This window comes from Pteropus medius, unplaced genomic scaffold, assembly GCF_902729225.1.
Source record: "Pteropus medius unplaced genomic scaffold, Ma_sr-lr_union100, whole genome shotgun sequence".
NCBI lineage: Eukaryota > Metazoa > Chordata > Mammalia > Chiroptera > Pteropodidae > Pteropus > Pteropus medius.
The window spans coordinates 34,675,719-34,703,306 of NW_024351730.1; the positions used below are offsets into that span (position 1 = coordinate 34,675,719).

A 27,588-nucleotide genomic window follows, 5' to 3' on the forward strand; every position below is an offset into this window, starting at 1 on the left:
CTAGGCCACTGATTATATCTGGGGCTACCTCCTAAGACCATTTTGAACCTCCTAATCAAACTGTTCAACTATAGCATATGGTTTTCATCATAAATTGCATATCCCACAACAAGCAAAACTTAGCAACAAGGCTGAGTGAAGATGTGGCTTCTGATCATCTGCTAGGCTATTTGATTGCTGAAGTGACCTACTCTCCTCATCAGCTGTGTTATATACCTACTCAGATTGTGTCTCAGCAAATTTACAAATTATTACATGATCAACTATCTGGATCACATGAGACTAGTCAAATTGATGAACACCATGAGTCATATAGTAATCATATACTATGCAATGTTCATAACTATAAGGTAATCTCAGATTAAAAATGCAAATCTGCTAAGCGAAATAAGTCAGACAGAAAAAGTTAAGAACCATATGATTTTACTCATAAGTGATATAAAACAAAGCAACAAACAAGACAGACAAAAACTCATAGACACGGACAACAGTTCAGTGGTTATCAGAGGAGAAGGGGTGATAGATAAGGATAAAGGGGATCACATATATGGTGATGAAAAGAGATTTGACTTTGGGTGGTGAACACAAGGCAATATACAGGTGATTATAGAACTGTACACTTGAATTTTATTAACCAATATCATCCCGATAAATTTATTTTTTTTCATTGTCAAAAAATGATTTACAGAAAAAGGTGAAACTAAAAATAAGAAAATTCTATATTTTGACATAGCAGAGAATAAAGAAACCAAGAGTTAATAAAAAGCATTTAGATTTTTATCAGTTATCCCTCAATCATCATTCTTTTATAATTTATAATCTTTTATGAACTATTTATAAAAGCACATTTCTAAATCCTCTAACAATTCACTAAAAGGAGATGAGAAACCATCAAAATTGCATATAATTATTCTGGCACAAGTAATTAGAAGAAAGTTGAATGAAGGGAGGCTTTAACTGTCTTGTTTATAAACCACATTTATTTACTAGAAGGATTGATTTTTAATATCTTATCTGAAATATATCACAAATTTGGAATCATACTTATACATATAAAATATCTTATTTTAATTATTTTGTGTAAGTGCATTATTTTTTAAATGTGTCTTAAAAATGCAAATCTATTTTAATTAAATGATATTTATAGAGAAATCAATCTTACATAGCCATTCATGTTCTACTTAGGATAATCTAACTAGCATATTGCTTATTTTCTTGACTTTTACCTTTCTATTTCTTTGGTTGTGGCAATCCCCTGAGACAGAGTGTGAGAGAGTAAGCGAGAGAGAACAGATGAAATATAAACTAGTTTATTTGACTGTTTTTAAAAGGTTTGGGAGTGGAAGAGAAAGTAAAGCTAATACAGTAAATCTATTTTAAGGTTATTTTTGGATGCTTTATATCAGTATTATTTCTGAACCCAGTTTTAAATACATTGAACCATAAGTTATAAAATAATTGGCCTATAAATCAGGAAATCAATGTGAAATCATTTTTTAAAAGAAATTTTCATTATAGAGCAAAGAGGTAGGATTGTCTTAAATCTTCCTTCTCCTTGGTAAACATAACCAGCAGCTCAGTGACTGCCATATTTATGACAGTGCCTTGTAATTAGCTGACTCACCTAATAATACTTTATAGCAGAGAAACATTACCAGCTTTTGTCACCCTGTTACTTGGATGTAGACCTAGTTGCAAAGACTAACACACAATGGGAAGTCTGGGAATAAACTATTTTCAGTTTCACATCTAAAGATTAATCCTCTTCCTCCATTAATAAAAAAAATACCATTGTATGTGTATTTATATTTGCTTATTATTTTAAGTTTGCATAGATAGGATTATTGAAGACCAGTCCCTTAGATAGTGATTGAATAAGACATCAAAGTGTAAGTGGGTCAACCTGAAAAAGATCTGCTCTTGAGTTGAGCTCAGAAGCAGCCAGTCGTTTCCTCTTTGCAAATGCATTGCTACACGGAAGCAAGCCTTAAAACTAGCAACTCAGTAAGGAATCAGTGGAAGTTTAGGCTTTGACAAAGAAAGACATAAGGAGCTGCTTCTACATTTTAGGGAAATGAAGGAATCTGAAAGGCTCCTGGAAAGAGGAAATCTGCTGTCATGATCTTAGTAGGTCAAGGCCCAGGTGTTTGCTTTCAAAAATAGTTGAAAAACTGGTCTTAACTGACATGGAGAAAACACTTCAGGGAAAACAAACTACTCATACAGAAAAGGGATGTGAAGCAGAAAAGAAGAAAATAGCTTTAAGATCAGTAGATATGAAACCCAGGAGAAAAATCTTAAAGAGCAAGATAAAGACGTGTCTTCATCTCAGAAAAGACTAGGAAAGCTATATACAGTAGAGTAAGGTGCATTTGATAACTTGAGGTTTCAGGAGTCTCCTTACTACTGGGAAGAGAGTAAAGGGTTTTCAAGATCTTGAAGAAAAACTCTTCAAGTGTACTTCAGCCTTCCAACTGAAATATCTTTCTTTGTTTTAGCATCCATGTTAGACCAGAGGCACTAAGGGAATGATGCCCCACAGAGTATTTCAGTAGGTGTTACAATTATTTTACTCTATAAAGTCTTTCATCATTAAGCTTTGTCAAGCAAGTTGTGGTTGTTACTTTCTTTTGGTTACTTAGGAAAAGTTTCCCCAAAACCCTTTATTCATGTCTCAACAGATCTGAAATAAAAGGGAATCTACTTACAAGATTATCAAGACAGATAATAGACTGGGTGGATCCTTAGAAGGGCATTCAAATGAAATGTTACTAAAATTCTTAATTTTTTATCTTACTCTGACATGGAATGACGACAATAGCTAAAGTTTATTTAGCGCTTACTCTTTATTAGGTACTGTTCCAAGAGTCTCACATGCAGTATTTGATCTTAAAAAACTAACACTATTACCTATATTTATCAATGAACGGTGATAGTCTGGCTCCAGAGCCAGCACTCTTAGCTATAATGCATATTATTGGTCAAGCTTTTGGGGAAAAAAAAAAACTTTCAACTTACTAAAATTATCAAATCAAAGTGCTTACACAAGCTGAAATTAAATTTTTAAAAAATCTCAAAACACAATGTAAAATATTTTATGATTAAATATCTGAGCTGGCTCTATTACTATCAAAAAGTTTATTGCAATTTTTATCAGAAAAAACAAAGGCTAAAAGAATTGTGTATATTCACAAGGGCAAAAAACAGGCAGGATATATTTCTTACCACATGGCTATTAAATCTACAAACACTAAACTGATGAACTTTTTGTTACAGGTGAAATAGCTTATTATGAATTCAATGCATAGCATTTTTCTGGTTTAGACCTTTTCATTAGAGTGTGTTCAAACAGAATAAAGATGATAAAATTGTTCAAAATAAATTGTTCATTTTATTCCTTAAATATGTAATACAAACTAGTTTTTAGCTTTTCAATGTCTTCCTTTTATTTCCTTCCTTCTTTCCTTCCTTCGGCGAGGCAACCCTTGGTTGACCTCATAGATTGCAAGGACCTTGTCAGCTTACGATCCCTTATTTTTTTTATTTTTTACGCCTACAGTACCTGGTCTTCCTAGGTGGTCTCTCATCCAAATACTAACCAGGCCCGACCCTGCTTAGCTTCTGTGATCAGAAGGGATTGGGCTTGTTCAGGGTGGCATGGCTGTAGACAAACTAGATTTTAGAATGGTTTGAAATATCATCACTTGAGTTTCTTTCTTCATTCCATTTGACCAACCAATAAAGCTTTTGCCTGGGTCAGAGGCCTTATTTTCACATGGAAAATAGTAATCTTTCCCAAGCCCCTGCACCAAGTTCATTTTTATTATCACAATAAAACATAATGGACCATTGAGTCCATAGGGCAAATGTTACACTTAGTCATGATGTTTATTTATTTACCTTGTCTTATTCTATGAGAATTTGAAAAGATTTCCTCATCACAACAAATGAATACCTTTGCTTTGTTTAATGTTGTCTTTTTCTTTCTTTAATTTACCACTAATTGTTTGTGTTCTTTTAATTACTTTTAAGGCATCCATTAGTTCTGGATTGCATTATTGAACTCAATAAATCAATAAAGAACTCTATATTTAATTTTTCAATTATTCTTCCTTCTTTAATTTAGTTCATTTATATCTCTTTGGTTTTTACTAATGGAAACTCCTGATTTCTGTATCAGAGGGAGAAAAAACAAAGAAAATACAGGATATTCTGTATTTAAGATGACGCAACTCTCTCTATGGCTGCAAAAAGAAGGTGGGGTGTGCGTGTACGTGTGCGTGTGTGTGTGAAAACTATATGTTGAGAATGAGTCCTAACTCTGTCACTGGTGAGGAACTCAAACTGTGATTGCACAATCACTCTAAATATTTTGTATCATAGTTCCCTCTCTTCAACAACTATTTTAGTTGTTTGGAAGCCCAGGAGAAAATAAGCTTGTAAGTACATAGGATTTTGTGGCCAACTAACCTTGGCAGATGGTATCTGTGAGATTTTGAGCAATTTAGATGTCTCAACTGGAAAAAAGTAATAATAAAACCTGTCTCAGATTGTTGTATTAAATGAGCTTACATAGAATAGCACATAGTGATCAATGCACAGTCACAATAATATCAAATACTTATTGAGCATCCACCAGGTGCTAGACTGTCTTAAACATTGTGTGATCTAAGTATCCCAATAAATGTATATCATACATATTATCCATCACCATTATATTTTCATCTTATTGCTGATTTTATTTTTATAAAGCTTTCCTTGAAAAAGATTGAAACAAAAAAACTTTTAAGAATGGAAGCATTTATTTCATTGACTAACTCCATTTGACTCTTCAATGAACTTCAGTATTTTGCCTTTCTCAAACTGGTGCTTAGGTCCTCCTCTTTGTTCCCTTTCTCTTGGCCACCTGGTAATACGGCTGAAAACTTTTAGTACTAGATGATAGATGGGCCATGTTGTATCCTGAATACATCCTAGTGACATAGATAAGAAATAAATGCTACAGAACTTTCCGTACAAGTGCAACAAGTACAATGTGCTAATTGTTTTTAACTGAAGACTTATGAGCAGAAGCAGTGTTATATTTAGACCATACCAAGAGTGAGAAATATTCACAGCACCAATACTTGAGGATGCATATATTTTTCTTGATATTTATAATGCTGGTAAAGAAGTACATCTTATTCTTGAAATAACTAGCTTCTCATAATGAAGCAAAAAAAAGATATATGTTAAAAGCCAGGACTTTTCCTTTGTAGACTCTTAGAGTCAATCTCACAAAATGGTCTGTACTGTACTTGTGAAACTCTAGAATGCTATATTAATCAATTATAACAGAACAAATACAACATTGGGGAAAATATAGAGTACTGAGATCTTAGAAATAACAAATACTAATAGTGTAACATTAGTATATGTGACAATATATCACAACTGTTAACACTATAACTTGCTTCCAAAAATGTTACATTTGTATTTAAGCATCTAAAAAATTTGGGGAGGTAACCATAGACTTAACATTGTTTTATACTAAGAATTGACCTAATAATGATAATTTTTGTGATATTATGTATCAGTAAGTGCCTCCAAATTGTAATAAACTATTAAATAGAAAATGTTGTTTCTCTGCAGTCTCAGAGGTTCTAATATTTTGTTCTGTTATTAAATATATAATCTTATTGCCGATATCAACCTACGCAACTAATCAAAATAAAGTGATTAGCAGCATAAATCTAATCAGTATGATTATTATATTTTGTACATCATATCAAGAATTATGGATTGTACAATGCTGTACAAGGCATTGTCTCTTCACCTCAAGCAACAAGTCTAGATAAATAAGAGATACATAAAGCTGGTAAAACACAAGGTAATAAATGTGATACAGGACATAACAAAGGTAGAAGTAAAATGTTCAGAATGGGGTATGATGACTTCTGGCGCAAGGAAACATCATTAGAACTGGGTTTGAATGTTTTCATGATGACTGAGAACTTCAAGGAGAGGACACATTATCGACAAAAACAGTGGCAGGAAAGTGATTTTGTCTGGCTAGAAAATAAGGTGTAGAGATAGACAAGTGCCCTGATAGCTTTTCAATGAGGAGTTTGAATATTCAAGAATTGTTTTATGTTATCACAAGAAAGAGTTATGTGGTATAAATTTTGTTTTAGGAAGAATGTTTTGGCAATGATGTGCAGAACAGTTTGGGAGGAAGGGAAGCACAGATGGATGAATCATGAGGGTGATCAGTCCCTGCAATAATCCAAGAAGAGGTACTGAGGTGAGTGGAGGGCTGGGAGTGGAAGTGGAACATAGAGATTGGTGTTGTGAGATATCACAAAGGATGAATGGACAGAATACAGCAACTGTGATGAGTCTCAGATTTTATACTACTTGCAAACTAACAAGTTAGCCTGCCAGTTTCATGGATGCAGGCCAAAGATTCAAGGGTCAGAGACAAATTACTTTATTATTCATAATAGAAGTAGTAACCAGAGTCTCATCATTTTCTTGAGCTGATTCCCCAAACTCCAATCCCCACAGGGAAGTTTAGGTGACACCTACACAGCCAGTGGGTTTCATTATAGAAGAGGAATCCATAGTTTAGGGAACCTGAATCTTTTATAGTAGGCAATAAACATGTCTTTCCTTTGCTCCAGAAAGAGACATGATCTCTAACCAGAAGTATAAGCACAACTGCCCTTTGCTTTAGAAAAAGACACTATTTCTATCTTCCAAGGCTGTTCACTATACAAAAAATCCTTGAAATATAGTCTTAAACAAAAGGCAGGTAGTGTTTTGCTTGTAAAATGTGCAGAAATGTGACACCCTTGGGTCTCCCAACACTTCTTGAATGTGGGCAGATAACACAGGACAAGGGGCAAAAACAGTTAGGTTATGAGTTTGACCAAGAAAATGAAGATTATTATTAGCAATTGAGAAAAAAAAGACAAAGTAGATTTTAGGAACAAAGTCGTTTTTGCTATGTTGAGTCTGGGTGCCCTCCATAAATATATGTTGGAAATATGAGACAAGAGTCAAGACTTCAGAAACAACCTACAAGTAATTTGAGGAGGTTATCAGAGTTCACAAAAGAGAAAAGAGACAAATGAAGGAAAACAATGTAGCATCACATGAAGAACAGTCTCAGGGAACAAGCAAGAAAAAGAGGAAAAGCAAAGGCAAAGGCAAATGAAAGATGAAAAACAGCAAGCAACAATGTTTCAGAAGCTAAATGGCCTTTTATTCGTCGTTTGGTGCTGCCAGCCTCAAGCACTGAGAAAGGAAAATGAGGAAGAGAATCACACGTGCACTTTCAGTACTAAGCATTTTATGCATGGAGGATACATACATGTTTAATAAATGTTTAAGTTTGTTGAATAGTCCAGAAAAAGTTGGAAAAAGAAGTCAGATTTCAGGGGATAAAGCAATAAAAGCAAGACCATTGAAAACTGTGATGGTGTCAAAATTTTGAAAAGTTGTGAGTGCAGAAAGTTATTGCCGTGACTATTAATTTCGACAGTAATGGGATTTGTGGTGAGTAGACTTTGTTTTGGTGTTTTTTCATTTGTTTATTTATTTATTTTTTAAATAACTGGAGAAACTTGTTAATGACTTTAGTGCGAGTAGAGTTTCATGATACCAGGCAGAGAGGGGCTGGTTAATAAAGCAAGATCTCAAATGAGGGATAAAGGGATGGAGTTAAGAACAAAGGTGATGTTTACTCCGGGAGAGGCGAGACACATCAACACACACATAGATCTCTAGATGGAGACAAGGCAACTGAAAGGAGCCTTCAACAGACAGTCTCTATTTTCTCAGTAAAACAAGTAATGAGATCATAAAGATGAAGGTTTTAGGAGTGAGAAAGGCAAGAGAACAAATATATCTATATATAGACTAATCTTGTTGGTGGTTTATCATCCCATTATATTGGTGAGAAACATGAATGTCAGAAACTGCATTTTTGCCTAAAGTTGCAAAGATGATTAATAGTCAAATTAGGTTCCAAACACTATCAGTCTTATGCTAAAGATAAGTTTTTAATTGCTGCTGTGGGGTTGTGGTCTTTAGGGAAGTAGAAAAGTTTTATAATGAACTCTGTGAAAAATAAGATAAAATATTATAAAGAAAAAAAAATGGTGGAGAAGCAATGAGTGCCAAGAGGAATCTGGGCATCATCGATTTTTAATTGAACCAGCCAGTCCAATATCCTGATTTTTCCTTAGCAGACAAAGGATTTAGCTTAAGTTTTGACTCTTTCACGTGGAGTGATTTCATTGTGAACTATTTTACAGCCACAGTGTAATAGTGTTCAACAGATAAAGAAGAAAAACAAAACAAAACACTGCTTCAGAGAGTTCTACCGCCAGAGTTTTTCCTCTAGGGTGACTTTTCCAAGCCTCACAGCTGGTTTGTAAACAAATAATTTTGGTGGCCCAGTTAAGTTACATTAACTAAAAGGCAACTATAAAGGATATATACAATATCACATTTATATAGGAAACCATCTTCTATTCAATCAAATTCCTAAGTCATACAATTTTAAAAAATAATTCCAAGTATTTGGAAACAAGAAAAAAGTCACTTTGATACAAAATTGACACATGTAAAGGAGACTGCATAATGCATTTTGAAATGAGATTAAAAAATTGAAATTTAATCTTAGATATTAAAAACAATTTGATATAAACCTAATTATTCTGAATGAATATGTTTGTTTTATAATCTTTCTATACAAACTTTTATTGTTTTGTTTACCCTCATTTTAGATACCTCTTACTTCTGTTTAATTTTTATATCTCTGAATTTTAAGTCTAGGGAACTAGTCAATCATCTCTAGCCATAACTTTTCCACTGCTGGCATTATTTTTTGAAGCTGTGGCTTCCCTATCTCATTTTTCATATCTCATATCATAATTTAGAGTACTCATGCATCCCATCTCTATGGAAACCAAGACGTAGGCAGCACAAAGATGATTTTATTAGAAAGTCCACCAGAGCAGAAGAGCCAGTACACACATTTACTTTCCTAGCAGATTCAGCAAATTTAACCTGGGAAAGAATGTCTGCCTCTGTTGAATTTTCCTAGGCAAATGGAATATTTGAAAGCCACTGAATGTTTCAAACAAAACAAAAGCCAACTGATAGCACCGTGTTGGTGTTCTCATGGGAGTATGTCCAGAAAATAGTAGGTTGGAGCTTCTCTATGATTGTTATTACAGCATAACAAATTCCTGTTCAGATTTGACAATCCAATCTTTTTAAACCTATGTATCATCATCACCATAGCATAATTATTATCAACTATAAAATAACTATTACTTCATAAGAACTTAAAATCTTTGTGTATAGATAAAAGCATTTCCTGCCCATCATTCCCTTTCTCTCTGGGACAGGGGACTTAGTCACATCAAAAGAGCAAGTGTGAAAACCACAATGACCAAGTAAATAAATATTTTCATAAAAAGAAAAATATAAACATGTTAATTCAGTAAAAAGGCAACATGATATGATAGAGTATCGCTAGTTATAAAACTTGAAACCACTTTCAATCTTTATTCAAAAATAATGCCAGCAGCGGCATTATTTAAGTTATAACTTAATAGATTGTATTTCATCTACATATGTATGAGACTTTCAAAATACATATTCCCAACAGTTACCCATGTGTTGTGAAACAAGTATTTACTGAGTACCTAAATCCAAAAGCTTAGATCTTTAGTTTTATTTTGTTCACAACCTAGCACAATATGTGTTGAATGAGTTAATAAACTAATTAACAAGATCGACGTGAGTTAGTTTTAATCATATTCAGAACAGAAATCATTTCCATAAACCGTTTAAAGATGAACCTGCACATCCATTAACCCTAAATCTCTAACCGATGTCCCAATTTCACTATTAGCTATTCAGCCTTGGGTGTTAAGGTCTGCTCTCTCCTTTGGTCCTCTCTTTAAATGTCACAGCTATTTCTGGCAGGTAAGACAACTGCTGTGGTTAGTGTGAACACATACACCAAAGCACCTGAGAGAAAAGGCTGCCAAAATAGGGAAATAACTCAGGAAAAAAGGAGAGGGAGCTGAAAATATAACATCTATGCATTTGCATATTTATAATCTATTTTATATGTCAGGCATTTAAAAAATATAAGTTGTTTAGAAAATAGACTTTTGCCTTTGCTAGTTAACAATGTCGCCACAATACTAAGCAGTGTCCTTGCTCAGTATCACAAAGGACAATTTAGAATTGAGAGCTCAATCTCTAAGGACCAAGGATGGTTTATACACTCTATCTTGAGGCATACTAAGGAGATCGAGTTTATCGTTTCCAGAAAACACTGCCATTATTCAAGGGAGAGAAAGAGCTTATGGAAGATTTTAAAAAAGATTTTGAAAAATCATGCGGGCAAGCTGGCATTTAACAAAAACAAAATATCTTTATACAGTTTTATGTAGTTTCTGAATAAATTTATAAATCCCAGAAATTCACCAGAACACTTAATTTTTTTTTTAATTGCAGTGGGAGAAATTGAATATTATTTGGACTGTTAATTGTGAAATTAAGCAAAAGGGAAGTTTTGTTAATGGGTGGTTTTAATATTCATGAATATAATGGTTCAGTATTTTCTCTAATGTTTCCAGTAAGACCACTAATTAATGATCATTTTCACAAATAGAACATATCATTCTTTGCCAGGAGTTCACTTCTTATTGTGAATATTTTATCATTCTACTTCACATATCTTCATTTCTACCCCCAAATTTCTTAATTTTCTTTTCATTCAGTCCTCTTATTCTCACTATGAGATTTCTTTTAAAGCCTGGTTTACTATACTGAAATCCTCCAAGTGTGAATCAGTAATATCTTCATTTCTAGGGATCCATCTGATATTAGGTTGACTTTGTGAAGCATAACCATTGACATGAAAGAAAATATTTTTAAAATAACATTATTATTTTGACTGAAAACGAGAGGTCAAATTTTGCAGGGTGTTTTGCATCTTGAAAATCTTCCTGCTGTAATTATCTGAAGCCCTAGGCTAGATAATTATTAAGGGACTCTTGCAATTGTCCCTCTTCTCTACAAAGATCACCACGTTAATTAAGAGAGGATCACTGGAGACGGTTGCTGTTCTGCATCTTTAAGTAGTTTTAGTTATTCATCTTCAAAAGAGAAAAAATGCCTAAGAAAAATTTTCTAATATACAGATATTCTCAAAAAGGTCTCTGGTATGTGCCTTAATTTTATTTCTGCACATTTTTAAAATTATGAATTTTGCACATATATTATAACCTGTAATATGCTTATCTGATTTCGATTGAGCTAGTAAAGAAATGTAAATCAGGTGCTTGCTGTGATAAAGATGCTAAAGTTATACTTACACTATATCACACTCAAAGGTGTAAAAGCTTAGGAAGACAAGAAGCAAACTGATAACTGATTAGTCTGAGAGAGGTACAAATCCACTTAGACGCACCTTCTTGGGTTAATGTGGTGATGGAAGAACCAGGCTCCTGGCTACAGGAATGCCAACCAAGGTATATCTCTACTCCTAGACTTTGGAAGATGTCTTATTACATCGTGTTGTATTAAAAATTAAAATACAAACAAAAGCAAGCAAACCGAGTAATGAGAATTTCCTTAATTACCTTTTTCTAAGGACAACTCACATGCCCACTAGAAAAGAAGGGATCTGACAGGATCCTAAAAAGTCATAGTCAAAGGATGACCCAAAAGTCTCCACCGTATCTTTAGATCCTAGAACAGTGCATGCACCTAGTCAATGCTTTGTAAATATTCATTGAATGACTGCAACTCTTTTATGGATTCTTCCATGATCTCCATTAGAGCTGTCTATTGTATGTGCTTCCCTAAACATTCACCCCCATGGATCCAGTTCAGCATAAACTGCAGTGTTTTGAGATTACTGGTGTAAGTGAATATCCTCAACTGGGTTGTGTGTTCCTAACAGGAGGGATAACATATTCATCTCTGTCTTCTACAGTTCTTTGCCTAGTGCCTAGCAAATAATTCCAAGTAAAAATGAAACAAAAATTAATGAATAAATGTATACAAGACACCAGACAAAAAAACAGAAAATCAAGTTACTAAAAAAATTAACTCAATTGAATTGTTTTTAAATAGGAGTCCCTCAGTGATTTATAGCAGAAATTAGGATTCAGATCCAAGTAAAATCGATACTATTGCCCCATGAAGATATCATATCACAATTTGTTGTATAATAGCTAAAAATGTTTGATATTAATTTTATACCACATTTTAAGTTTTTTTTTTTAATTATCTGCTTTTTTCTGTATAGCTTATTATAGAGCATTAAGACCAATATGCATGGGCATCACCTGAGGTAGTCATTATAAATGCACATTCTCAGGCTTTATTCCTTAACTACTTAATCAGAATCTTTGGAGTGAACCAACAGGAATTCTAATTTTAAAAATAATCTCTTTGGGTGATATGTAGAGATTAAAAGTTACTTTTTTTTATCTGTTGTTACAAAATTTTACATATGCAATACTTTTTCTGAGAAAAGAATAAGTTCTCTGGAGGAAAGAGATAAGCAATCAGCTTTCCTGAGAGCACGCACTTTTAGAAAACTCCTGATCCTTAAGACTCTATCATCCAAGGCAGTGAGAGTGACCTCCACCCCTAACTCTTATTCCATTGCAAAAGAAGCTCCCAAACCCCATTAAGTTTGGTCTATTTTCTATTACAGGTGTTATCTATGGGACTTTCACAGCAGCATAGAAATCTGGATAAAGAAGGAATGCACAAAACTTAAAATACTTAATAAAAAAGAGTGGTCTTTAAGAATTACCAAAAATATGAATAAATATAAACAATGTTTAAATCTAAAGTGTCTTGACTATAAAATAAAAGCATAGGTTAGAAATAATGGTAGCTAATTTTTTTTGTAGATTTACTAATTTTTAGATACTCATTAGAAGCCTTTACCCTGATCATGGGATGTAGATACTAGAATGAAATCCACTCTACAGGCATAAGTAATCTACCCCAATTCTCTCTGCAGCGGGAAGAGGAAGCAGGAAGCTTGACTCTGGAAATTATGCTCTGAACTTTCATGCTACATTACCTCTTAGGGATATATGCATACGATGGTGTTGTTTATGTTAAAAATATCTGCCAATGTTTACCTTATTGGTTGGAATTCCAAGCAAATGAAAAAAAATATTTGTACCTCCTAAACGATTAAAATTTTAGTGGAAATCATTAACAGTCGGCATCTGTGTACTACTGCAGTACATTTAAAGTGTGACAATTAGGTGGGAACTTTTATAACTGTACAATTCAAATACAAGCACAAAAAATATTGAAGAAAAAACACTCTCCATTCAACAACTATTCATAAGCCTCTAGTTTCCTCCGGATTTGACTTTAAGTCTGGCCACATTTTTTAGAAATTAATATCTGCTAACTTCTATTAAAGGGTTTAGGAAAAAAAGATTGACTACAATGCAAGCAATAGTTATAATACTGTTTCATTCTCTCTAGAGCATACCACCTGCTTTAAAATCAGTTAATAACTCAGTATGTTTTGACTGGTTAAAATACATAAATATATGTGTAAATATACATAAATACACATGCGCATGTCATGGACTAGAATGCTTCCTTGGAGGTGGTTTTGGGGGCTTATATGATGTCTGTTATTTAAAAATTTCATAACACACTCAGGAAAAAAATGTTTAAAACTTGGAAATAAAGATTACTACTTGTCCTGTAAATGTTACTTTTAACAGGCTCATTCAATGATTATTAAATTATAAAAAACATCTGAATTAGACTTTGCTATTAACTATTTGATTAGAGCCCAAACACTTTGAAGTAGTATGTTAAATTGTAGAATTTTCTCCAATAGAAAATGTAATTATACATAATTAACTTTATGTTTACAGTTAACTTTACAAAGGTTAAAGTCATTGGCCAGTAAAATGTTAACAAGTTTTGTATCAGCCATTTCATTTCAGAATTCCTTGACTCACTGCTTCTATTCATCTTTATTTCTCAAATTCTTTGAATGTCTTATCAGCTTACTTTTTTCCATATTAATTAGTTGAATACAATCTTTTAAATATGTTCATCTTATTATTGTATGAAAATCATAAGTGTTTACTTTTTGAAAAACATACTTTAACACACTGTAGAAAGACTAGTTGCTAAGTTGAACTGAAGCATTGTTGAAATCATGTTTTCCAATTTTAGTTTTAACATTCTATGCAATTTTAGATTGTTTAAAAACTCAGAAAATGTTTAGGCTCGTATTTATAGTCTTCTTAAGCAATATAATCTATTATCTAGGTAAGTAAACTTCTTTGAAAACTTTCATACTTAAATGTAAATATATAAAAAAGTTAGAACTATTTTCCAGATCTAAGACATATTTAATAAAATGACTTCTAAATAGGAAACTCAACAAGAAGATTAGGTGGATTTTTTTAAAACATACATCCCATGGGATGTCGCTGTTAATTACTTGTATAAATTATATTGTCTCTATATCCATTATTATTTGGGTGCACCACATACTTTGGTGGTTTCAGAGAAAGCATGTATCTTAACCTAAGCATCTTTTATGAAGAGTACAGGATCGCATGCCAAAATATGAACAAGAACAATGGCTACCCATCCAATTAAGTGGCATTAGAAGGACAAAAGCCAGAGGCTCTAAAACAATGAAGGAGTCTGACCATTGAGGAATCTCTGGGGAAGTGGCTGCTTTTTCAAAAGCTTTTCATATAGAGTATCTGTTCGCTGTCCTATACAGATGAAGTTGACTCCTCAGATAACTCACTCTCTCCCTCCACTCCTCAGTCTACATACGAACCCAAGAGATTAATTAACACTTGTTCCAGGAAAAAACACAGACAATAGCATCCGACATTAGAATAGTCCTTTGTGAATAAATATAAAACTTAAGGAGGGGGAGGGAGAAATTCTGAGAGAGGAAGAAAAGCATTTGACTTTATTGCTTAAAGCCAAAAGAAATTGGTATATATGGTAACAGTATGAACAAAACAGACAAAAAAGTAGGAACAAAAGAATAAAAGTTTGTACTCAGTGTCTACTGTATTTGTGGGAATGGTCTGTTATCTTAAGAGGCTTACATAAAATGAAAATCATACCTAAAATATCTACTATTATAGCATGCTCTTGGGATCTGAGGACTTTCAACAAATGAATGATTGTGATGCCACTGGCAGGCACATAAAGGTATAGATAGAAAGCGATTCCTTTTATACATAGTATGAATCACTTTATATAACATAGATATAATTTGTTTTACAAAACAAAATACAGTCAGATTTCAAATATCTCTACTCTGGAATGGACAGTTGACAGTTTCCTTGGTTTGTTTTTTGCCTGTTTGGTTTTTTGTTTGTTTGTTTGTTTGTTTTTGAAGAAAGCTGTGGGAGCAAATACTTCTGAGAACTTGGCTGAATCTGAACTAATTTCAAAAGTAAATTCTACATTCATTCTTGAGTGATGACTCTGGGAGCTCTCAAGACCTAGCAGTTACAATCTTTCTATTTACAGAGTCACTTTTCTAGCATTTCTTCTCACTTGCATTCCAAGATTAAAAACATGCATTCATTATTTCACTAGGTATTGAGATGTTTCCCATTAGTGAGTTGCATTCATGCAATAAAACCCACATTTAGCAATACTTCCCCATAAACCTTGATATTCATATACTCGTGTGTGCTTACATTTATGTTGATTTAAAGTTTTCACATTGTGAAAATGAATGTAGATGCATTTTGTGACCAAAATCATCACCACAGTTCTATTGTTGCTCCTTATTTCTTGTATAATTTGTGTTACATATTATAATAACACAAATAGGACAATGTTAACCACCACCATATAAAACTTTAATGCTTTCCCGCAAGCCTATACATAAAATCCAAATTTCTTACTATAATTTATAATCTGAAATAGTTTGTCTACATCTACAGCCTGTCTCTCCCTTTTTATCTCACACTCACTATATTTTAGCTTCTCAGCTTCTTTCATGCCATCGAAAACACTAGGTTCTCCCACCCTCGGGGCCTTCACATGTGAGCTTGTTCTGCTTTAGATACTTCTGCTTTATACTCTAATCACCCTGTCCCCAAAATTCCGCCTTTCATCGCACGGTTAGCCTCTTCTCACCCTTCTAAACACAATTTAAATGTGACCTTCCTGTATAAACTTTCCATAAATTGAACTGTCTGACTGAATCTAAATGGCTAATGGGTTTTTGTTCTCGTTCTATGTTTTCTATGCATCTATTTTATGCTGCATTGCTTGGAATAAAATGAGAGAGAGTTTGTCTCATAAAAATGAAGTACTGGTGTAGAGGTATGAGAGGGGAAATAGTGTCTGATCCCCAGCCTGGCTGAAGACATCTTAAGGAGGATTAGGAGTGATGGGGAGGGCAGGGGAGGGGTTGGACGAATGGAGGGAGAGAGAGAACTGCATCAAATGCTGAAGGCACTGTTTTGATCGAGGTAATTGGAGTACTCAGGGCACAAGAAGCAAGGTCACTGACAATGGTGGCAGTGGCATGATTCCTCACTTAGTAACTTGAGGGCAGCAGATTTCAAAAAGGAAGCAGACACAAGTGAGCAGAGTTGTTCTTGAGCACATGTGAGATACCCATGGAGACTGCAATAGATTACTGGGGAGACTGAGGGGAGGTTTAGGCCCGGGCAGATGGAGTTTTGCAATGCAAGGGAATCATGTTTGTCCTCAGTGTGGCAGGTGTTAAGATTTTTAAGTAATGGCCTCTGGGATGGTCACAGTCAGTGATATTAAACCAGAAAACAACATCCAGGGATTATCAAAAGCCATGAATCTATCTCAGTGTCTTATCACACACTCAGGTAGTGCTTTTCCCTTTTCTCATAGCTACTTAATGGATACTGGCAAGCTGTCAAATATAAAAACAAGGAAGTGAAGATAAATGATGCTCCCCAAATTTAAGGTGAGTCATCAGTCAGATCTGGCATCGTCAGGAAACTTAATCTGTTTTCTAACTAGCTTTATTTTAGCACAGCCATAAATCTAGCTGTAATTAGTCTCTAACTCCAATGACTCAATACATTTAAGCATTTCATTTGATTCTCAACTGTGAAAAATTGCAACTGATTTGACAATACTGATATGCTCTCGCTTGCATGCATATGATGCTGTCACTACAACATGTGCTTTCAGCATGTTTTTTCTCTTGTGATACTGATCTTACCACAAACCATCTTATCTCTCTCCTAGTCCTCTATAAGTCTTAGTGTGCACTTTAGAGGCAAGTGAATATGGTAGTTTATGGCCAGTGATTAGATTTCCCCCAGTATGAAACACAATTAGCTGTATAGAAATTGAACAGAGCATGGGAACAATTTTTTAAAAAATTAATCCACCTACTTAAAATATCACCTCAGTCAATGAAGAAACTATATATGTTCTTAACTGATAATAAAGATTATTTTTACCTGGGATATAAGTCAAATTACTTTTTTAATCGCTAGGATCACCATTTAAAAGAGATTGGTAAATGTTTACTTTTTAATCTGGAAATGAATTAAACAAATAATATTCTATATTTAAATCACATTTAACATGTTTTAAAATAAATAGTAAATGTTTTTACATTTTAAAAATGTATTTGATATTTTGGGTATTCCCTAACATGATCGAGATTTTCATTTCTCCAAGGATTTTTATTCACCCACATATTCAAAATATCAAGGCTTTGTAAGGTTTTATCAAGTACTAATTTAACATCTTGGGTCTTATTAACTTGTAAAGGTGATAATAATGAGATTCAAAGAAGCATCATCATCTGTGGACAACTTTATTTTCAGATTCCAAGAAAACTATTAAAACATTTATAGCACTGAGAGTGAATCAGACCAATGTATGAACTCACTTTTGTGGCCATATTGTATAGCAGTAGGGGGGTTACAGTAATAAAGTTCAGTCATCCATTTCATCTCCAATTAAAGCTCAGGCAACTGCAATTTATGGTTATGGTGATAAATTTCAAAAACGATGCTCTATGAGTAGACTCATGTTAAAAATTATTCACTGAAACTAAAAAGTAACCTACTCTGAAAATAAAAAGATACAGATACACAGATGAAAAAGAAATTAATTTGGAAAATTCTGAATGCATGTTTTCAATATAATTATCATGAAATGCAAATAGAAAATAAACTTAGCATATATTTATTAACATTATGCTTTCATTCATCAGTTCTACTCAGTAAGGCAAATATATGAATTCACCACCACAAAGTATAATCTATATGATCACAGGGTAAATTTTTTTATGATTATTAGTGTGTGAAAAGTGTGAATATTTATTTTTCATAATTTTAAATTATTAAATACATTTAACAGAAACAGAAATATTACTTTACCAATAGTTTGAAATCTTAAATGCGTATATGACCTCAAAACATACAATGTGAATTTGTCCAGAAAATAAAAGCTTTGAAAGAATTTAAGCTTAAATATTCTCCTAAATGCTTTGTGAAACTTAAGATAAAATATAGTCCTTCAGAGCTCTTGACAAAAGGGTATAAAAAGAGGCAAAGATGTTTATAGAGTTCAGGGAAAATTGAAATATGGCCCTTGTCATATATTCCTTATATTTTTAAAGAATAAACAGTAGATAGATTTCCAGGGAGTCTACACAATTGCTAAAATAATCAGATACAAATGTGAAACGCAGGGTCTACTACCTTATTATTATTTTCAAAGGCAAATTAAAAGCAACAAGATATATATATATATATATATATATATATATATATATATATATATATATATATATCTAAAGTACTCAATTCTAAATGAATATTATAGGAAACTTAGATGTATAAGAATACATTTTAAATGCCCTAGATGACATACAATATAAAAATATATTTAGGATTCATGCGTTTGTTTTTGTTTCAAGTGTAATTATCTGGAATTTTCAATACCCTCCCTCTTTTACCTGTTTTATCTTGATATTCAGCAAATGGGTAAACAAAAACTTAAATGGAATAACTACAAAGAATCATTAAATAAATCAGTAATTGAGATAGAAATTTTATGTATTATTTGGACTTATAAACTAATGTTCTAATAATTAACAAGATTTTATTCAAATAATTGTTTCTGTCATCCTTAGAGGCAATCAGCAACTCAAAATAGTGAATTACATCCAAATAAACGATGTTTTTGTATAGACATTTGTTCTTTTTGCTAATTATTTATTCTCCAAATATCTTTTAGGCACCAGTTACAAAGATGGCCAGAAATATAAGTTCTGTGTATATAATAAAGAAAGGCAGGCAGTCATTAAATAAGATCAGGAGTATAATACCAGAAAAATATTTTATCTTGAAGCTAAGGCACTCTGGACTAGATATATAGTTGGCCCTCTGTATCCGAGGGTCTGCATCCATAGAATCAACCAATTGATTGATCAATAATATTCAGAAAGATTGCAATTAAAAAGCGGTCATGCTTTCTAAATGTTGGTGTTGGCAATGTGTTATCTTTAAAAAAATGTACATATGTGAAAAATCTCATTCATAATAATGTCAGATAAATCATCCTAACTTCTATTATTTGCTGTATCAGTTGTTCAAGATATGACCAAGGCAAAGATTCAGTGAAACAGTATTTCTTATACATTGCAAAGTAATTTGACAATGTACAATACAGCAAGATCTATGGTAAGACCGGTAGAACCTCTATATTAAGAAAATAAAATTAAATATGAGGGGAAGCTTTGTGGATAATTTCTTGCTGCAGCAAGACATACAGATGGACAACAGACCTATGAAAAGATGCTCAACATCACTAATCAGCAGGAAAATGCAAATCAAAATCACAATGAGATACCACCTCACACTAGTCATAACGGCTATTATTAGAAAGTCAACAAATAACACGTGTTGGCAAGGATGTGGAGAAAATGGAACCCTTGTGCATTGTTGGTGGGATTGCAAACTGGTGCAGCTCCTGTGGAAAACAGTATGGAGATGCCTCAAAATCTAAAAATAGATCTACCATATGACCCAGGAATTCCACTTCTGGGTATTTATCCAAAGAAAACAAAAACACTAATTTGAAAAGATATATGCACCCCTATGTTTATTGCAGCACTATTTATGATAGCCAAGATATGGAAGCAACTTAGGTATCCATGAATAGATGAATGGATAAAGAAGACGTGAAATACACACACACACGCACACGCACACACACACACACGCGCACACACAGAATATTATGCAGCAATAAAAAGGAATGAAATCTTGCCATTCGTGAAAACATGGATGTATAGAAGGTATTATGCTAAGTTTGCAGTCCTTAAATACTTCACACATGTACACTGGGGGTTTGGTTTATTACTAGTTTCAGCATCTATAAAATTCTATAAGGAATACATGCATAGTGCAATATATCAGAGAAAAACAATGTTATCTTTAAGGAAAAATGTGTTGAGTTTTGAGAGGTTAGAATTTACTGTTCTGTGTCACTTTTAAGGTGTGTTTGACTCAAACTGACAGCTTGGTTTAAAATACACCTTAACACAATGTTGATTTTAAAGCAGGAAAACCTGATATGAAATTTGTTGGAGCTGACCATCGTACCTATTATAGTCAAAAATGTTTATGGAAAGAGGAAGATTTGAAATTCAGGTATTAGAATAACTATCATAGCAAACCCCTAAACAGTTGAGTTAAAATTGAATTTGTCAATTCTATTATCAAATATTCTATTATAAAAAAATTCTAAATGTTAGATAATTTAAAACTACAATAAAACTTATTTCATAAAACTGCTAATTATCTAATATATGCATTGTTTTCAGTGTCTTTGAAACTGTAAACTCTGCCAGTGTGACTAGCAGATGATGAGCAGGTGGCCTGTGTGATATTATCAATTACATAGTCAGAAATCAAAGACTTTTTTTCACTTTATAAGCTGTTTGGGAAGAAGGTGTAGAGGAGGGGAGTGTGGGTGTGTGTATGTAACAGGGAGCAAGAGGAGATTAACTTGTAAGCCATTATTTGATGCAAAATCAGACATTTACTAAGTCATCTATGAGGAGATGGCTCGATAATAGCTAAGTATTTGTATAAACCTTCAGGGACCCAGATTCTTTCAAGTGTGACAGAGCATTCATCTTCACTGCCAGCACTCCCATTTAAAAATATTTCATTTGGCAAAAGGCTGTGGTGTTTTGAGTTCTATTCAGTGGTAGGTTTTTTTTCTATCTGATTACATTATCTGAGAACTATAAAGTCACCTTCAATTAAAACCCCTTTTAAATTTTACCTGTGTGAGCCCCATCATGAATGGTGTTTGGCTACATTTTAAGAATGATCTTTAAAACATTCAAAGAAGATGATGAAAGGGATGACTGGGAAGCTATGGAAAATAATCAGTGTCCAGTGTTGTTCTTTGCACCACTGCTAACACTATAAGAGAGGACAGAAAAAGAATATTATCTGACCACCAGAATCCTAGTGGATCTAGCATAAGTGGGCAATGCATGAAACAGATTTGCAGTTAAAAACAGTGATGCTCCAGTGCATAGTCTAAGGTTCTCACTCATTTCATCATCTAATCTGTTATGACACCTGTTCTTTTTATAATACAGTATGTGAACAAAGTCTCTGTTACAGAATTTTTAGACATATATTACACATTTCTCTAATTGTTCTTACGTTTTGGGATAGTTACATATATTGTCCTAAATAAAATATATAAGTAAAATCTACTAGCATTAGGAAGAAAATATTTAAGAGATTTTATGTAAAGAAAGATAATGATTTACCAAGAACTACAAGCTCTTTAAACTTGACTTTGATCTGTGCCAGCTTCAGGAGAGGGTTAAGGAGAGGGCTGTTTGAAGTGAAGAGAGGGCAAATGTATGAGTCAGTCAGTTGCCTGGTAGGTTATTCTTCCTCCTGGCACTTTACCTAGAATTTTTGCCTTTCCTCATAAAGCCACAATAATTGACAAACACCATGTACCTGGGTAGGCACAGCCAGTAACTATCCTAAGGTCTAGTTGGTATGAGTTATATGAATAGAGGACTAGAAGTGTTATCTGAACAATATGGTCACAGTGGCTGGGAATGAGAGTGGAAAGTAGACTAGATATGTGTCTAAATATGGTTTGGAGCAAAAGAACAAGTATTAGAGGCACTTCTAAAATGACATCTACTATTTATGAATTGGGTCGAATAAGCCTATAATTATATTTTTACTATATTTACATAGTGCTCATTCACCAGCGAGCTCTTCCAAGAAAATAGACAACTGCATACAAAATAAATTCCATTTCTTTCTCAACCCCAATGTACATAAAACTTGGCAAAATATATTTTCCAGCTAAAAAGTTGTATATTCTAACATCAGCTTTAATTTCTCAAACATCCATTTTTTGCTACAATAAAGTGACAAAGCCATTTGTATTTTATACACATTTGTTACATCTGATTCTTTGTTTTTCATTTAAATAAATAGGCCTTTATACCCTAGTTACTATAGGAAATCCCAAAGCTAAGAAAATCACTAATGAGAATAGAAGGAATTAGCCATTGTGACAGCTGAAGCATGCAGCTACTATGCAACGTTGCTCAGAGTTCACGTAGCAGTGTCGTCAGTGTTGCTAGCAGCTGTTCGATGAGCTTTATTGAATCTTCGGTTTCACATGTTAAATCTGAAATATCTATTTTTAATAAAAGTAGTAATTATGCTTTGCAAAAAAAGTCCTCAAATGTCATTTTTAAATGAATTAAGCTTTGGTCTTCAGATCTTTTCTCTTCTTAGTGTCTTCAATAATATTTCAAGGATAAGCCTACATAACTATAAACTCTAGGCTAAGTACAATGCCTCATCTATTGAAGGCACTCAACAAATATTTGTTCAATAAATATGTAAAGTTTGAATGGGAAATTATATTGCTGAATAAAAATGAGTTTAGAGTTACTGTCTAAATTAACTGAATTGTGGAGGACATTAATATATTAATATAGTATATTAATATATTTTCACTACTAAGTTTATTATTCATTAAGAAAAAGTGGTGGTGGAGAGTCATATAGTTGATAAATGTTTAATCTATAGCTTCTAATATATCCAGAGAACATGAGTTATCATAACATGTGACTTTTAAAAGTTCTACAATTTTTAAAGCAGTAACACTTTTGACTAGTGTCTTAAGGAACTTCAGATCACTAATGGCTTTATTGATCTGAAAAAAACCTATTAATGTACAACATAACATAATTTAACACAATATAAAGCATATGTACTATTCTTGCAAAAAACTTGTAAGAGTGAAGTTATGATTATAAAAATCAGCAGACCCAAACAAATGAATAATCTTTTAATAAAGTTTACAGGTACCAAAAGACCCTAAAAATCCTACTATGTAAAATCAAATAGAAAATGGTAAAAGAACCAAAGGTATGACTAGTAATATATTGCTGCCTAACTATAATTTATTTTAAAGCTATCCTGAACCACTACATTAACTCTTTTAACCTTAGCTAAAGATTATTTTATACACACCTTACTATGCAGAGCTATCTTAAACAAGATCATACCCTTGAGGAAAAAGAAAATGGAAAGATATGAAAGTTCTCACTTATTTCTAATCCCAACAGACATTATTTCATTGATATTCAATTTCTGTATAAATTCGCACAGAATATGAACATTTCTCAGAGCCCAGTTTTACTGACAAATTGCACAAATTGTTTTCCGGCTATGTAGTATCCAGAGATATTGTACTGCTAATTGGCATCCTTCGGTAACATTTTGAAATGATGAGCTTAAATGTACTAACTGAAGGCTTGATTGGACATTGATAAATCATGTACTTGATCTCTAAAGAGATGAAATTTATCTCTTAATAGGCTTTATTCTTATGCTAACTGTCACAAATGTGAAACTCATTTTTTTAATTGCAACCTTTTTTTTTCATATTGGAAACTAAAGTTAAAATTGTATTAATAAAACAATGATTTATAATACAATGCTACTCATGACTGCCTCTTACCTTTGGGTTCCTTACAGATTTTTTTTTTTTTTTTTTTTTTTTTTTTTTTAGGAATAAGAACTGTATGGAAACCAGATACTACAATTTCTCTAAATTTTAAGCCCTGAATTTCTCATTTCCATTTTGACAAAAGAGGTCAAAAAAACATGAACAGCCTTTTGATCTGTTTTCCCCCTATACCAATTTCTGCAAAACCAGTGGCCTCATTCTTCTTGTCAATGTAGGTTTATACTTTGCAGTCTTTTTTTATTTTTCCATTACTGTCTTTAATCATCCTGTAGCCAATTATTTCTGGGTCATTCTATAACCTCTATTTTAAAATATATCATAATATATTAAATGTGAATATAAAGTCAGTAGTCTTCCATTTATAATAAATAAAAACTGAGTTTGCAATTGTTATGCTAAACACTTATTTAGCTCTTAGCAAGTGTACTATGCTAAACACCTTATTTAAATTCTCTGAAGTAGGAGTAATTTTTGTCCTCATCTCACACAAGAAGAAACACAGGGCTATATCACTGTAACTGCACTAGGAAGGTGATTTGCTTCTAGCCCTTCTTTCACTTCTACTCTCAGCATGGACTAAACCCTCTCAGTGGCTTCTTTCCCAAGCAATAGAACTCTTATTTCCTAGTCATCCAGCATATCTGGATCATAGAAATAGAGGCAAGAAAATAATGAAATCTGAGGCTGCTGGGCTGTGACTGAACAGGTGGGCTCTGTGTTTGCTTGTATATTGGTGCATTTCTTAGTCACTGACAAATATGTTTCAAATAATGTTCTTTACAACAAAAATCTGGTCAAAAAATAGGATTTAAATGATTCCTTTTATTTCCAAGTAAAGCTTCTCTTTGCTCCAAAGCAGCATCATTAAGAATTAAGGGCACCAGGGATGCTACCAAATTTAGATGACTATCATGGCTATCCTTCTATAGCTTAAGGGGATTCACAATTCTCTTCCTCTCCCCTTCTCTCCCTCCCTCCCCCTCCACACACACACTTACTCATGAATACTATATAAAACCTACATAATTAAAATCCTGTGATTTGTAAAAATAGGTGTCATAACTTTTTACCTCTACTACTTCAGCAGAAAAGCTAATTTTAGAATGCATCTTCCTTGGATTTACTTATAAAACCTGTGACAAGCCATGCTTCACAACAGACAATTTAGCCCAGGTAAGGAGGACTCACCTAGGTTAATGCTCTCTTTAAATAGACCTGTAATCTTTCCATTTCTGTAGTTAGGGAGATTTTAAGGACATAACTTTGATAATTCCACTCTCTATTTTCAGAGAGGTGATAAAATCTAATGCTCTTTGAGTGCTAAGTGCCAGGCATGTTTCTAAACACATTATAGCTTGTTTATTTGAGGTGAGTATTCCTATTGTCCTTCATTTGAGAGATCTGAGAGAGAGGCAAAGTTACTTGCACAAGATGGCAGAGGTCAGTAAATGGAAAGTAGAACTCTAATGCCAACTATCCAACTCAGAGCTTATTAATGTTTACTATGTGTCTCCTAAGAAATCACAGCAAATTATAGTACACCACATCCTATTTATCTGAAACAGGTCGAAGAAGCCTCAGGAAAAAAGTCCAATATTTGACAAAACATTAAACAGTTATAGAACATAATTTGTTTAAACAAAGTTTTTTGTTTGTTTGTTTGTTATGAACTGTGCAAAAGAAATTTTAAGTGTCTTGGTTATTGTTTTCCCAAGTCTATGACTAAACGACCTTTGTTTACTGGAATATTTCACATGCTTTCTCCCTGTTTCAGGTGTATGTATTTCTACTCAGCCACCATAGACCTATGGGTATTTGCATATTGTTTCTTTTTTTGTGTGTGAGGAAGCACAGGAAACAGACATACTGTAACCATGCCCTTGCATATCTATAAATAATTCGTTGTTGTAGAATGTGAAAATATGTCACGCTCGTTAATCTATGAACTAGGATAAAACCATTTGAAGAAAGCTTAGAAAGTGGATATATTGGTAATACTAAAGTTATGACTTGTCTTTTAACATTTGGGTTGCAAATACATTTGGGAACTAATGTAAGGAGTATAATGGTTAAAAGCATGGGCTTTGGAGCTGTACATGTCTGAATTCTAATTACTAGGTCTTTGATCTAATTACTTACCTTTGAAAGGTAAGTTACCTAACATCCCAAAATACAGAAGATTAAATGAGGCAATGTATGTAAAGGCCATAACACAGTGCCTGGAACATATTAAATCCTCAATCTATGTCACTGAATCTAGTGATCTGCTACCAAGTCATAGTGAACTCAACAGTTTAGTATACCATGTTTCTTTGATTCAATGACCCACGATTTTCCATATTTTCTTGGTTTCTGATATTGAGATACATTTTTTAAATTAGTATATACATTCCCCTTTCTGCCTGTCTCCTCAAGCTCTTCCAAAAATATTATTAAATCCATAGTATATCTTATTATTAGGTGTTGGATTCAAGAACACATGCAAATAGTATTATGCTGTATGTTTGGTTCAACAAGAAATCTAAGGGCAACTAATCAAGAGATGAGTTATAATTGGTTGCTCTGAGATTTACACTCCAAAGCTGCTCTTTATCTTGTTAATCTTCCCCAACAATGCTAATTCTGTCCCTTGTACATATTTTTATTCAACTCTTCAGCACACCTCTGCCCTGTGACCAGCACAGTGTGAAGTGTTAGAGATTCTAAGAAGAATAAGATGCTATCTCTGACCTACTAAGATCTCAAAGTCTATTGGGAGTAACACATACATTAAGACATCCCTATAACATAGTTATTATCTGTAGCAACAGATGGGGATCCAAGGAAGTAAAATGACATGGAGGAGGGAGGAATTTGCTTGAGGAATTCATGTTGCATGTTTGAGTATTATTTGAGTGCCTTGCCACTGGTAGATGACAAATTTGTGATTTTGCCATATGATCCCTTTGGTCTCAAAGATATTGAGGGTCTTTCTCACTCAAATATGGTAACGTTAATTTCTTACATGAAAGGGGTACTGCTCCCAATCATGAATCCCCTGCCTTTTTGAATATTCATTAGCCACAGACGAATATGGGCATATCTAAGAATATCCCCAGTGCCAAAGAAGTGGATGGCCAAGGCAGTGGTGCACTCAGAACCCATGTTACTGCTTCTGCTGCCGAGCACAGAGTCAAGGTACAAAAACTTTACTCAGATTCTTGCCCATGTGGGTAAAAATTTTGACATTTGAAGTGTTCTCTAACTTTCTTGCTAGATATCCCTCTCAGGAAATCTGAGGAAAAGAAAAATGAGTGTGGAGCTGTTTTAAAGTGATGAGAATTTACTGCAATTCATTGAATTCTTTGTAGATATCTTCTTTTGAGTTACCATAACGTCTGTAAATATAATTTTTATTCTTAGATATAAAAATTATATTTCAGATGCTTACAATTGATTAAGCAAGAGCAAATTTGAAAATACAGAACAAAATAAAAT

The 27,588-nt window shown here is 33.2% G+C and overlaps 1 protein-coding gene and 1 pseudogene across 5 annotated transcripts in view; both read right to left on the minus strand.

The window, feature by feature from the left end:
• The window catches only part of SNCA (synuclein alpha), a 102,920-nt gene that overhangs the window by 13,850 nt on the left and 61,482 nt on the right, over positions 1 to 27,588 (minus strand). The gene's annotated exons all lie outside the window — the stretch shown is intronic.
• On the minus strand, positions 3,551 to 3,669 carry LOC120588587 (uncharacterized; annotated as a pseudogene).